Source organism: Rhagoletis zephyria, unplaced genomic scaffold, assembly GCF_001687245.7.
Source record: "Rhagoletis zephyria isolate East Lansing unplaced genomic scaffold, Rhagoletis_zephyria_1.1 Rzeph_scaffold_02308, whole genome shotgun sequence".
NCBI lineage: Eukaryota > Metazoa > Arthropoda > Insecta > Diptera > Tephritidae > Rhagoletis > Rhagoletis zephyria.
The window spans coordinates 3,481-19,152 of record NW_016159392.1 but is presented as its reverse complement, the minus strand read 5'-3'; the positions used below and the strand labels follow the sequence as shown (position 1 = coordinate 19,152).

Below are 15,672 nucleotides of genomic sequence, written 5' to 3'. Positions count from 1 at the left end.
AAAATTTCGTTCGAACCTGTCCGTCCGTTTAGGCTGCAACCTGGCATACTCATACTTCCACAAATATATAGTAGATTTATAGTCTAGCCATACCTACGGTGTCCATATTTATGAGAGCCGAATACCGGACAAAAAATAATTTTGCAAATTTTGTCGACATTGTTTTCCCTGAAACAGTATCCTTGTAGTAACATCACAAATTTGTAGGATAATTTTCTCGAGATATTATTAAAATTTAGTATAATAAAGAGCAATTTTAAGTCGGTAAGGCTTACCACTAATTTTTGGCATTTTTTTGTTGACAGTGGTACGCATTATTTTCATACAAAGTAAGTATGTTCGACCATTTTTTTCGAAAGAGAAGCAAATGAGCAGCACTTTCCACTCGCACTTTATAATAATAATAATAACACTGTACGGCAAAATCAACTTTTTTTCTGGGTATTGGACCAAACCAATTTTTTTTAAGAGATTGACTCATAGGTAAAAAAAAGTTATTTCTCCGTTTTTCGAAGTTAGCCTCCGAAATCGAGATATGGGCCTTCGAAGTTTGAAATAGGACGTTTGGTAAAAAATTATATTTAATTATTGCATATAAATAACTAAAAACATAAAAACATAGGCGTAGTCCTTCTTTTGCTCTTATTTAAATGGTATATAACTTTTTTTTGTGCAAACTTATATTACACGTGCTATAAGAGGTCAAAATTCAGGTCTTCGAAAAATTAAATTCCTTATATTTCAAACAATTTTGAACTGATTTTTAAAAATTTACATCGATGTAAAGGTGATTAAACCCCCTTTCTTTCGATAGGCATACTTCATAAAAATACATAACNCGAAAAATTAAATTCCTTATATTTCAAACAATTTTGAACTGATTTTTAAAAATTTACATCGATGTAAAGGTGATTAAACCCCCTTTCTTTCGATAGGCATATTTCATAAAAATACATAAAAATTTTAGTAAAAACACATTTAAATGAAAAAATACCTTTCTTTTATAAAAAAATATTTTAAACAAAAAATTACTAACCGATTTTTAAAAAACTGAGATCGTTGTAAAGGCGATTACATCGCCTTTCTTCTGATATGCATATTTGTATTCTTCGTATATAAAAATTTGAGAAAAAAACACATTTAAAAGAAAAAAAATACCTTTTTGTATAAAAAAATATTTTAAACAAAAATATTACTAACCGATTTTTAAAAGGTTGGTAAGTGTTTTATAAGAAAAAATTGGTAATTCCTTTTAAGTGTTTTTTCTCCAATTTTTATATACGAAGTATACAAATATGCATATCAGAAGAAAGGCGATGTAATCGCCTTTACAACGATCTCAGTTTTTTAAAAATCGGTTAGTAATTTTTTTGTTTAAAATATTTTTTGATAAAAAAAAAATATTTTAAACAAAAATATTACTAACCGATTTTTAAAAGGTTGGTAAGTGTTTTATAAGAAAAAATTGGTAATTCCTTTTAAGTGTTTTTTCTCCAATTTTTATATACGAAGTATACAAATATGCATATCAGAAGAACAACGATACCAATTTTTTAAAAATCGGTTAGTAATTTTTTTGTTTAAAATATTTTTTTTATAAAAAAAGGTATTTTTTCCTTTAAATGTGTTTGTTTCTCAAATTATTATATACGAAGTATACAAATATGTATATGACAAGAAAGGAGGTTAGATCACCTTTACAACGATATGAATCTTTTAAAAATCAGTTTAAAATTTTCTGAAATATTAAGTTTTTAATTTTTCTAAGATCTGACCCTTGACCCGTTTTAGCACCTGTAATATAAGTTTTCACAAAAAACGTTGTATGCCATATAAATAAGAGAAAAGGGTGGACCACGTCTGTATTTTTACTTTTTACATGCAATGATTAAAAATTATTTTTTACCAAAGGTCCAATTTCGAACTTCGAAGGCCCATATTTCGATTTCGGAGGCTAACCTCGAAAAACGGAGAAATTACTTTTTTTTGCTTATGACTCAGTCTCTTAAAAAAATTGGTTTGGTCTAATACAGAGTCGAGTGCTGTACAGTGTAATAGATTGGCGCTTACACATATGTTAGTGTTTGGCCGAGCTTCTCCTCCGATTTGTGGTGTGCGCTTTGATGTTGTCACACAAAGCGGAGGGACCTACAGTTTTACGCCGACTCCGAACGGCGATTGTATTGTTATGAGAAGCTGTTTTTCATGGCAGAAATACACTCGGAGGTTTGTCATTGCCTGCCGAGGGACGACCGCTGTTAAGAAAAAACCTTTTTTCTATATTTTTTGCGATGTTGCTTTGACCGGCTTGACCCAGGCGTTGCGGAGTGGAAGCGCGCACTGTTTACCACTACACCACAGCGGCACTTTATTATACTCAATTATAATGAGTCACAAAACTGCAAACCAAATTTTTTTGGCGAAACATTGCAGGATTAATTTTTATAGTTTTTTGCACAAAGTTGGAAATTTGGTATTATGTATATGGTTTTTGTTAGGAAAAGAGCTTTACTTTCACAAAATAAATAATAAACATTAAATAAACTAAGAAAAAATAGTAAAAACTTACTAAAATGTCGAGTCCTAATTTCTATTTTGGCCACGGTATGTATTCGTTCGTATTAAAGTCGTTCATAGGCATGCCATTTTAATGAGCTGTTAAGGCGTCGGTACACCGAATACGGGACAAATACAGGACATTAAAAGAAATACAGAAGATTTGGCGTCCTGTATAACATAAATAAATTACCAGGACAATAGTTCAAGAAATACCGTATTACTGTGATGATATTTCACACACTTTTTTCCAAGCTGCTACTTCTTTCGTTGGTTATCTTAAGCTATTTAATTCCGGCCTCATCCCAAAAACTCTGAAGAGCTGAACACATTGAAAACGATGAGCTACACATCACAGCTTCCAATTTGTTATCTTCATTATCTAAACGATTTGTTGATGGCGATATGAATTTTTTTAAACGTGGCAGCGACATCATGAATTTGTATGAGTTTGACATAAAAGAAGAAGAATAACCTTATATGTCGCTGTAAAAATGGAAACAGATCTTATCTAACCACAACCACAGTAGTAGTGTAGCTCTGTCGCCGCCAAACTAATTATGTACATAAGAGTATGTGTTAAAATAATTTGACACCTTTGGTCCGCCGCCCATAGTTTTCAATGCGTTCAGCACTTGAATGTCTTCCTTGGCACCTTTTGCGAAACCTTGTGCGATGTCACGTCTGTCTTGCATTAAAGACACCAGTTTCTCGTATTTCGCCCGATTTATTGTAGATATCGCCCTAATGCCAATTCATATAAGCAAAATAATAATGGTACTCAGCTTAAGATTTAAAACATAAACCTTTTAAACTATATCAGTTTTCTACCGCTTATACTGTAAAAATTGTTATGAAAATTCATTTGTAAATTATTTGTATAGACGTATACTACGGAAGTACCATTTACTTAGGCCCCTATTATGAGTTGCATTACATCTTCAACTGTAGTCGGAAAGTGCTGATCGAACGAATTTTCATTTGGTATTATGACGTTCATTCGATGGAGAATAGCACTATTGTGAATTTCGCTCGTTTAGGTTGTTCAAAATAGTATATTTTTCACTGCTGAGAAGCTTTGTTTACAAATCGAGCAAACTAAATAGTGTGCTCATACATATTTATGTAAATTTGTGTAAATTAAAATGAAATAAAAAAGAAAGCGAGTTTATAAAAACGTGGTAAAAATTAGAACAACGGAGTTATGGTTCAACGATTCGTGAGAGTAAACGGGCCGGACGTAGTGAATATTTAGATCAGTAAAAACAACGTTTTGCGTTTCATTTCAATTTCCGGGAACAAGAAGTTTGATTTTCTGATGAACCTTTACGTGAAAGGAGCCACATAATATAGTTAGCCATGCGTAAACACTTCGTTACGAAGACCAATGCCGACAACGTTGCAGGTTTGCCTTTGGGACTTATTGATGGTAATGTCAAAGCATGTCTTAAATGGAAACTGGACACGTTTAAACGTAAATGGAAAATCCGTTGGGATCATTGGTATCCTTGAAATCGTCGTTATTTCTCCCGTTGCCGGACCGTTAAACATTTTGTCCTTAAAGATAGGGGAAAAAACGTATGATTTGAAGACGCGTACCATTACACAACTCGGGTGGCTTAAGATTGCGTAAAAGGATTATGGGTGTCCCAACTTTACACATAAAATGTTTAAAATTTCTCTACAAATTTTTTTTGCTTAAATTAACGGATATTAAGAGAGGTAACCAGTTTCCTCTCCTAATGTGTGCAAATTTGCAGACCGTGTTAATAAAATTAAACATTGCCTGTTTACTTTTACATACCAAAATCGTCGCGTAAAGCAAAAGTACACATAAAATGTACTTAATTTTTATTTTTAGTAGGAAATGTATTTTTGCGCCAAAAATGTGTGCAATTTTAAAAATTTCATGTGTATATTTTAAACACATCAAGTTCAAAAATCCAAATGAACATCTTATGCGTATACTTACACAGGTTTTGGTTGAAAATAAATACTTTTCAGTAGTAGTTTTACATGCAGTTTTCAGAGTGTATAAAAAGATTACGGAACGGACACTGAAGCAGCACTGACGGTAAAAAAGGGCACTGTGTTGGGCGTGTCTGAACAGCTCTACTTGGGACTGAGGCAACGATATTATATTTTTCACTGACACTGATGGGTACGGCACTGATGTGTGTAGGTAGACTTTTATTGTAAAAATCACCTATATGATTGATTTAAGGTCGGTAAATAAACGCAGATATAATTCCGAGTGCAGGTTGTCGTAGCATATCGCGTGAATGCATCATTTCTATTCGCGCCACCGCTACTACTCTCCGATTGCCATTTTCCTTGCGGCTCTCGTGTGTCTTGACAAATTTGTTTTAGTTTTAGGCATTTTTAAACACTTCGCACTATTATGTTATTTTAAAGATTTTTTTTAATATTTAGTAACAAAATTCCACTTTGTATAAGCCAAAAAACTCAGCCTTTACTTGCTAATTTATCAACTTCGCGAAAAAAAGTGCCGAATTCCCATGAAGCCCATCAAATTGACATACATACATATGTACATCATTGATTTGCTGTTGTTTGTGCATGCCAATACAGCGTTGGAAAAACGGAATTCGGGTAGACAAAGGCAGGATTCCCATAAAAAACAGGGCTAAATTACTTTACCATATCAATTCTAATTTGAACATACTTATGTACATATGTAAGCATGTATAAAAATCTAATTCGATTGATCGAATGTTGATCTGTTGAACTAACATATACTACGTTTATACGCACAGAATAATCGACTTAATTGAAAGCGCATTGACACCGTACACATTTCGCTCTAGTGTTTGTACTTACGGCTTTATGCCGGCATCAAAGTAACCGTCTTCAAAAGCAAACAAAATCAGCTGTTTTCATTTGACATTTTATAAGTTAACATAATGGAAAGTGATAAAAATCTAGTTTTATTCGGCATAATAAAATCGTGGAAAAGAAAAAGAACGATTATTATTAATCAGCTTTTAAATACTGATGCGATTATTTGGAATTCAAACAATGAAAAAAGAAAGAATGCTAGAGAATTGGTTGGGTCCCGGGCTAATTTACCAAACATATTTTTTGCTACGAATGTGCCTCGAATTCGACGTTTCCACAAGCGGAAAGGATGGAGAAATTCTGGTGGACGCTGCAGCAGCCAGAAAATGATGAGCGCTACATCGAAGCTTTCCGTATGAGTAAGAAATCGTTCTACTGCTTTGCGAAAAACTAGAGTGCTTTCTTAAAAACGATTGTGTGCCATTTANTCCTTGCGGCTCTCGTGTGTCTTGACAAATTTGTTTTAGTTTTAGGCATTTTTAAACACTTCGCACTATTATGTTATTTTAAAGATTTTTTTTAATATTTAGTAACAAAATTCCACTTTGTATAAGCCAAAAAACTCAGCCTTTACTTGCTAATTTATCAACTTCGCGAAAAAAAGTGCCGAATTCCCATGAAGCCCATCAAATTGACATNAGTTTTAGGCATTTTTAAACACTTCGCACTATTATGTTATTTTAAAGATTTTTTTTAATATTTAGTAACAAAATTCCACTTTGTATAAGCCAAAAAACTCAGCCTTTACTTGCTAATTTATCAACTTCGCGAAAAAAAGTGCCGAATTCCCATGAAGCCCAACAAATTGACATACATACATATGTACATCATTGATTTGCTGTTGTTTGTGCATGCCAATACAGCGTTGGAAAAACGGAATTCGGGTAGACAAAGGCAGGATTCCCATAAAAAACAGGGCTAAATTACTTTACCATATCAATTCTAATTTGAACATACTTATGTACATATGTAAGCATGTATAAAAATCTAATTCGATTGATCGAATGTTGATCTGTTGAACTAACATATACTACGTTTATACGCACAGAATAATCGACTTAATTGAAAGCGCATTGACACCGTACACATTTCGCTCTAGTGTTTGTACTTACGGCTTTATGCCGGCATCAAAGTAACCGTCTTCAAAAGCAAACAAAATCAGCTGTTTTCATTTGACATTTTATAAGTTAACATAATGGAAAGTGATAAAAATCTAGTTTTATTCGGCATAATAAAATCGTGGAAAAGAAAAAGAACGATTATTATTAATCAGCTTTTAAATACTGATGCGATTATTTGGAATTCAAACAATGAAAAAAGAAAGAATGCTAGAGAATTGGTTGGGTCCCGGGCTAATTTACCAAACATATTTTTTGCTACGAATGTGCCTCGAATTCGACGTTTCCACAAGCGGAAAGGATGGAGAAATTCTGGTGGACGCTGCAGCAGCCAGAAAATGATGAGCGCTACATCGAAGCNTATTTTTTGCTACGAATGTGCCTCGAATTCGACGTTTCCACAAGCGGAAAAGGATGGAGAAATTCTGGTGGACGCTGCAGCAGCCAGAAAATGATGAGCGCTACATCGAAGCTTTCCGTATGAGTAAGAAATCGTTCTACTGCTTTGCGAAAAACTAGAGTGCTTTCTTAAAAACGATTGTGTGCCATTTATCACTCCACCCCTTGCTATAGAGAAGCAAGTAGCTATTTGTTTATATAAATTGGCTTCCTGTGGACAATATCGAGTTATTGGTGATGTCTTTGGTGTGCACAAAAGCACTGTTCACAAATATTTTCACCCCGTCGTGAACGCTTTAATTCAGCTAAAAACAGAGTTTATCAAGTTTCCACAGGTGGGAGATGCGTTATTAATTGCAAGTGAATTTGAGAAAAAATCGCATATACCAAACATTATTGGCGCTATCGATGCCAATTTTTATCAACCTGAATGCTTATATGCATGTCCATACATAACTAAAACTCGAAATTAAATATTTTAGGAACCCACATAGCGATCTTGCCACCAAGTCAAGGATAACTAGATTATATTAATAGAAAGGGGTGGCCTTCCATCGTATTGCAAAAAGTGGTGGATAGCAACTACATGGAAGTATATGCATGAATATGTAAATTATTAGAACCAATGGGAAACATTTTCACATTTTGTTACTTTAGTAGATTAAATAAGTTGTTAAAATACCAATATTATATAACGATACATTGTAAAAGAAAAACATTGTTTTATTACCAAAGGTTCACAGATGTCAGCGTTACCTGGAAGCACTCATGACGCGACGGTTTTTAAGGAGTCGGGATTGTTTAAAAACTCATCGACATTAACTCCGAGGCATACAAAATTAAAAAATGGTGTTAAAACGCCACTATTTCTTATTGGAGATCCTGCGTATCCACTTATTCCCTGGTTAATAAAACCATACACTAGAAGCAGTGTTGCCAAGTTTTAAGTTTGAGTTTTTTCTCGAAAAAAGCACCACATTTTTTATTGGAGGAGTTAATGGACTTTGCATGCATATAAAATTTTATGCCGATTCAAATTAATAAAAATTAATGTTTCTTGCTCGGCGTTCGAATTTATTCTGTTTAAATATTAATTTTTCTTCTTTTTGCTTAGTTTTTTCTACAATTCCTATCAAGCGAAAGTAACAACNAATATTAATTTTTCTTCTTTTTGCTTAATTTTTTCTACAATTCCTATCAAGCGAAAGTAACAACAAAAAATTAAGTTTAAGGAAATATGTTGAAGTTTGGAAGTTTCCCCTTTTTAAAGTGAAGCGCATAGTGGAAAAAATCGTTTTGTGTAAAAAAAGCTGCCTACTTGATTATTCATTTTACTGTTAGGAGACGCTATTGCTTTGTTTAATATTCGTAAAAAAACATAACAAATTCAGCCCAAACTAAAGGTCTAAAAATAGATTCCTGGTCCCAGCAACATGGACGCTTTTGCAGGCAATGGCAAATTACCGTATGTAATTCTTGTATGATTGAAAGTGCTGCCACATATTTATATTTTGACAAACAGATGCTCTTTCGCTTATGATTGTCATTGTGCCATGATGATATTTCCATTTTTGTAATGTTCTTTAGGAAACTTCCAATTGCTCTAAATTTAACTTACATTTTTGTTTCAGATTTACAGTTTTGGTGTCTTCAAACTAAAAAAAAGCACCAAAAAACGCACCAAGCACCAAACTCAAAAATTTTCGCGTGTTGAATTAAGAAAAGCACTAAATTTAGTGCTAGAAACACTAAGTTGGCAAAAGTAACTGGAAGTTTGAATGCAGCCGAAGAAACTTTTAATTGCCACTTGAGTTCTGCTCGAATAGTTGTCGAAAATGCTTTTAGTCGCCTTAAAGGTCGTTGGCGATGCCTAACTAAATGATTTGATGTGAATCCTACTTTCGTTCCGCAAGTTGTCTTAGCTTGTGCTATATTACATAATTTTGTTGAACAACAGAAAGAATTCTATTTAGAAATGTTGACACAATCAGCTCAAAATATAAGAGAATTTCCGCAGCCTCAAGACACTTTTTCTAGTGAAATAATTTTTGATGACAATGTTGACCTTAAGCACAAGACAATTTTCCTTGGAAAACCGCTTATGTATTTTAATAATTAACTACCAAACTCAAAGTACTAGTTATATAGCTTGAGTAACAAGCAACTATAATTAAAAGCTTTCATAATTCTTTACCACTGGTCAAAATAATAGCACCTAGACATTTTGACCAGTTCTGACTATTTTTCTTTTGTTTGCTTAATGATCGCCGATTTTTCAGAAAATTATAGCGCATTATATGACAACAGCCATATAACTCCAAAATTCAGTTTTTATACAGAGCTTAGAAAATTTAAAGAAATTTTAATCAGAATTTTGAACTTTTTATTCTGAATTTCTAGAACATTTTTGAGTACAGCACATACAATTTTAGTCTGATGATAACGGTCTTGTGCATTTTCTTCCATAAGAACTTCATAGAGTCCGACATCGGCATCGGCCTTTTTTCGCCGATTCTTTGGATTTTCTTTTCATATGTTCAGGTGAAGCGACAGACAACTGCCAACATCAAAAAACATTTGCAGACTGCTCACAAAAATTAATTCTTTTTTTTGATGGTGTTTCACGTTTTTTCCATACAAAATTATGTTCGACAATTTCCTTTTATATGGAGGACACTGGCAGCAAAAAAAAATTACAAAAATTAACGGGATCTTATAGCAACTTGCAACTTGCATGTCATTATACTAGAGTTAAATAGTCTACAAAACTGCATACCAAAATTCTGATTAAAAAGTTTGAAGTTTTGGTGAAAACAAGCAGAATTTATCTAATTTTTGTGCAAATTTTAAAATCTGGATTTATGTATATGGTGTTTGTTGTATACTAGCTAGACTTTTATAAAAAAATAATAAATATTAAATAAACAAAAGACAAATGCCAAATGCCGGTAAAAATATGTATGTGCATACATACATACAAACCTAGCATATAATTTCTAATGCATTGAATGCAAAATTGTGTATTTTTGTACAAAACAAAATGATTGGCATCGGCATCGGCCGATTCTTTCCCCAACAGCCGATTAATCGGCATCGGCATCGGTACCTGAAGAAAAATTGAAATCGGTCGGACTCTAGAAATTCATGCCAGAAAACTGCAAGACTATGAAACTGCATACCCAAAAATTTTCTAGAAATTCAGAATAATAAGTTCAAAATTTTGATGAAAAATTGTTAAATTTTTCTGAGCTCTGTATAAAAACTGAAAGTTGGATTTATATGTCTTTTGTAAACCATACTTTAATAAAAAAAAAAATAAAAAAAATTACAACTTAAAAAACTTTCTCATTTTCGTTGTTGGTGTTTCCTACAGGGTAGGAGTGTGATGTAATGTGGAACGATTTTCCGTCATCCCTTGTCCCAAACCAAATTTAACAAGGGATGACGGAAAATCGTTCCAGTATATATATTAGAATCTACTTTATTAAAAAAAAATAACGATTGAATAAATCACGCGAAACACTGAATGTTGTAAAAAATAAAAGCGTGCTCTTTACGTGGGCGCCACTGTAAATGTAATTGAAAATATGAATGCTGTGAATGAAACAAGCGATTACCCCCTCTATTCTAACAGAGTCACAAAATAGAGCTGGGATAACATGATAGTATCGATAGTATCGATAGTACTATCGTCGTGAAAGGTATTGAATTGAGACACTCAATTGCTTGAAAATTAAACAATTAATAAATTTATAAATTACTTTTCGATAGTACCGCCACTCGATAGTTTTCGAAACGATAGTTGAAAACATCGATAGTATCGATAGTACTATCATCGTGAAAGGTACTGAATTGAAACACTCAATTGCTTGAAAATTAAACAATTAATAAATTTATAAATTACTTTTCGATAGTACCGCCACTCGATAGTTTTCGAAACGATAGTTGAAAACATCGATAGTATCGATAGTACTATCATCGTGAAAGGTACTGAATTGAAACACTCAATTGCTTGAAAATTAAACAATTAATAAATTTATAAATTACTTTTCGATAGTACCGCCACTCGATAGTTTTCGAAACGATAGTTGAAAACATCGATAGTATCGATAGTACTATCATCGTGAAAGGTACTGAATTGAAACACTCAATTGCTTGAAAATTAAACAATTAATAAATTTATAAATTACTTTGTAAATTAAAGAGATTGCATATTTTTATACCCGAGCGCACTTGTGCACAAGGGTAAATTAATTTTGTTCACATAACGGTTGTTTGTAACAGCCAAAACGAATCGAGATAGATATAGACAAATGTATACAAAAATATACATAAAGTGTGGAGTATTCGGTACATACTAACTGCTCTGCTCTTAGTTACTGTTACGTTCTCTTTAACTGTGTATAAGTGATTTACTTTGTAACCTATGTACCCATTTACAAACATGAAACGAAGCAATAAAGCAGTCTTGAAACAGAACTGGTGTACACAACATGGTGGCAGCGGCGTAAAGAGCTTACGCAAATAAAAAAATATTTATATACATAAAAAGCGTGACCTACCTAGCTACATTAATTTCTATAGTAATAGGAAATTGCTACGAATTTCAATATGCCGGATTCCGACCAATCCATGTCGGCGGTAACACCGGGAAGCAGCAGCTTTATAGTGCGTTTTCCAGACCCATTTACTTTCAGTAACCGTGCGGAATGGCCTAGATGGCAGCGACGGTTTGAGAGATTTTGAATAGAAAGGATCAAATAAACACGCTGATTTGCTTAATGGCGGACCATGCGGATAACATTTTCTTATCTTTTCCCTTATCGCCAGCAAGCAAAGAAAAATATTCTGAGGTAATGCGAGCCTTTGCCAATCATTTTGTCGTCAAAACCAACGTCATCTATGAGCGTGCTAAATTTAACCTTCGAAGCCAACTTGACGGTGAGCTTATAGAAGACTTCATTACTGATTTGTACATACTTTCCGAAAACTGTAACTACGGTACCCTGCTCGATGAAATGATTCGCGACAAGATTGTTGTTGGAGTACGAGACCGCCGCTTGTCCGAAAAACTGCAACTATTGACCTCTTCTATACATAGACTCAGCGCAGAGTCAAACATACCAAAAAAGAGAAACAATAACACCGGAATTAAAGGTATTGGCCCAATGCACGCTTGCTTTGCTTGCTTGGCTTTGAGAACTGTCAAACAATTTTTAAAATCTACTAAAATGTATGAAAGTTGGCCTAGTGGCAGCTTTACTTCACTTGCTTGAAGCGCTTTAAAGTATCGATTAGCCGAAATCTCTATTTGACAGCGCGTTGTAGGCTTTTGACAACTCTTGACATTTCAATTTTTCGCGTCGATTTTGCTTGTGTGCAGTTTTTATCGCGTTCTTCATCAATTTTAGGTAAAATAATTTATATTAAACAATTATTTGTTGCTAACAACATTATTTTTTCAGATACCTTGCTTTTTATCGTTCCGGCCACCAGATTCGTTGCTTTTCATAAAGTTTCATTTGGCTGTGCCACTTCCACCCGTGTTTATAAGGCGTAATATTCTACTGGAGGTAAAAGAGTTTATATTAAACAATTATTTCTTGCTAACAACATTATTTTTTTCAGATACCTTGCTTTTTATCGTTCCGGCCACCAGATTCGTTGGTTTTCATAAAGTTTCATTTGCCTGTGCCACTTCCACCCGTGTTTATAAGGCGTAATATTCAACTGGAGGTAAAAGAGTTTATATTAAACAATTATTTGTTGCTAACAACATTATTTTTTTCAGATACCTTGCTTTTTATCGTTCCGGCCACCATGTGTTATGTTCATTGCTGTGCTCCGTTTTAAGGCGTAATATCAACTGGTAAAAGTTATTAAACATTTTGTCCACATTATTAGTACCTGCTTTATCGTCGGCACCAGATTCGTCAAAGTTCATTGCCTGTGCCATTCCCGTGTTTATTATTATTATTATTACGACGAAGCTATTTTGTTTTTGAAAGACACGGTCACGCCCAGACAGTAAGTGTACTTTACATTTGTACAACAAGTATTTATATTTTAAATTGTAATTTATATGTACATATTTTAAGGACAACAACAAACATCGTCTCCCAAACGCCAGAAGTTCTCGGACAAGAACCAGATATACTGGATACTTCCTTTGGATTCCAAATAGGCGAGAGTGGGAACATTATAATAGAAGAGCAAGAAACCACTGCCCCAACGCCGGCTAAGAGACAAAAGAAAAAAAACGATGAGAACGCCGCCTTTAACAATCTAGTCAACGAAGTAAGTCAGTTTGTGGATAGTCAAAAAAAAACACACAACAATTTCTTGGGTGCGATTGGCGAAGTGTTTGAGAAGGTCCCAGAAGAGAGCCGCCTAGATTTTCAAATGGACGTACTTCAATACGTCTATGCTCAATATAAAAATTATAAAAATTGAATTTATTTTAACTTAAAAGACTGAATGAAATATATGTTATGTTAACGCCATACTTACCTTGAACAAAAATTAATTTAAAAACCTGAAAGATGTGACGACATTTAAAACATTACCAATAAGTGCCCTCATACTGTGAGTTCAAATTTTTGTTTTCTATCTTAAATAATAAAAACAAAGCATATTCAGTGAGTAGTAATTATTTAAATTTTATTGTTAAAAAGATGTGTCTTCAGAGCATCCCTTAAATCATAATTATTTGAACTGCCTCGGTTCGATGACACCCTACTTATTGAGGGCAATGGAACTACTTCGTTTCGCCATGAGCCAGCGATGGTGGCATCCTCTTCGTAGCGATCAACAAAATCGCTTGCTACATAGTTTGCACACGAAAGCTTAATAAAATTATGCAAGACAATACAAGCTTTCACTATTTGTTCTGCATTTTTCGGGGCCATGCATAGCGTCGTTCTCAATATTCTCCATTTGGCAGTGAGTATTCCAAATGCGTTTTCTATAACTCTTCTTGCACGAGAGAGTCTTTTATTGAAATACTCTTGCTCTTCTGGAATACCTCTACCCGGATATGGTCGCATTAAATAACGCCGTAAGGGAAAAGCAGCATCTCCTACTAAATAATGTGGAAATGGCTCGGTTTCTCCTGGCAGAGGCTGATCATGTGGAAGGCCGAGCCTATCATTTTCAATAGCATCTGCCAGTTTTAAAAAGTGGTAGACACCGCCATCGCTTTGACTTCCATATGCTCCGATGTCAACGCAGGTAAAGGTATAATTGGCATCACATACGGCCAAAAGCACGATACTATAATTGCCTTTGTAATTATAGTACATCGACCCTGAATTCGCTGGACAGGTAATATTAATGTGCTTTCCGTCGATGGAACCAACGCAGTTGGGCATATTCCACAGCGACTTGAAGTCATTGGAAATACGTCCCCATTCCGTTTCTGACGGGGTCGCCACGTACAGGTCAGCTAACAGATCCCATATGGTCATACATGTCTCCAACGTAATCTTCCTGAAAGTCGTCAGGCCGATCCTGTGAACTATTGTGTGGAATTGCCGAGTGCCACCGTGAGCCAAATATCTGCAACAAAAAAATAAAACCAGATACATATATGGAAAATTATACGTATACTATTAAGTAAAACCGATTTTCTCTTACATCAGGGTTATAAATAGTCTGCAGCGGCTCGATATTGGTGTTCTGATTGAATATTTGGTCAGCGAAGCCTCCAGAAATTCGTGCAGCACATTAAATAACGAAAAGGGCATTCTTAATGTCTTGTTAAACTGCTCCTCATCTGCAGCCAAGTTTCTTAATGAACTTTCAAACAATCCATATTTGTGTCGCTCTAAGTACAATTTCCGAACCCAAAATCGGCGCTTCTGTTTTAATCGCAGTTTTAATTTACGCATTTTCGCTAAAATTAGGAAAATTCTCAAAACTTGTTCAGCATTTCGAGTCAACATTTTGTACTGCCAAATGAAACTTTATGAAAACCAACGAATCTGGTGGCCGGAACGATAAAAAGCAAGGTATCTGAAAAAAAATAATGTTGTTAGCAACAAATAATTGTTTAATATAAACTCTTTTACCTCCAATTGAATATTACGTCTTATAAACACGGGTGGTGAGTGGCGCAGCCAAATGCAGCTTCACCAAAACCGGAACGATAAAAAAGCAAGGTATCTGTAAAAAATAATGTTCTTAGTAACAAATAATTGTTTAATAACATATATTTTAACTAAAATTCACAATTATACTTGCTGGCACAACAAAGAATGGCGGGTATATTTGCGCGCATTGAAAATCAGCTGACTACTATGACAGCGTTCAAAGCTACCATTAGGCCATAAAAGCCTTCAAAGTAAAGCAAAGCAAACTAAAGTGAGCAAAGCAAGCAAAGCAAGCGTGCATTGGGCCAATACCTTAAGAAGCCGCAGAGCAAATGCATTTGGTGTGGCTCTCACCAAATACACGTGAAGCTGTCCGGCGAAGGGGAAGAAGAGTAACAAATGTCTTGGATACGAGCATGAGGTTACAGTTGATTACAAAAAATGCAATTGCATACATAAACGCCGAAGAACGTACACAGGTAGAAACGCTAAAATCCACTGTTGATATAGAGAAAGAGTTTCCATCTCTATTCAATGGGCTCGGTTGTTTGAAAGACTTCCAGTGTAACATCAAACTAAAAAATGATGTGATGCCTTTTCAGATCTTTACAGCACGTAGGGTACCCGCAGCTGTTCGCGATGATTTGACG

General features: G+C 34.4%; 2 long non-coding RNA genes across 2 annotated transcripts; one reads left to right on the top strand and one right to left on the bottom strand.

The window, feature by feature from the left end:
• The first annotated feature begins 12,285 nt into the window (after window positions 1-12,285).
• Window positions 12,286-12,753, top strand: LOC108366528 (uncharacterized). The gene is made up of 3 exons (XR_001848103.1): window positions 12,286-12,343; window positions 12,561-12,668; window positions 12,724-12,753. It is a non-coding gene; the product is annotated as an uncharacterized LOC108366528 (long non-coding RNA).
• A 1,619-nt stretch (window positions 12,754-14,372) lies between these two features.
• LOC108366527 (uncharacterized) lies at window positions 14,373-15,289 on the bottom strand. The gene is made up of 3 exons (XR_001848102.1): window positions 15,002-15,289; window positions 14,568-14,945; window positions 14,373-14,489 (listed from the first exon to the last, which is right to left on the bottom strand). It is a non-coding gene; the product is annotated as an uncharacterized LOC108366527 (long non-coding RNA).
• Window positions 15,290-15,672: the final 383 nt, after the last annotated feature.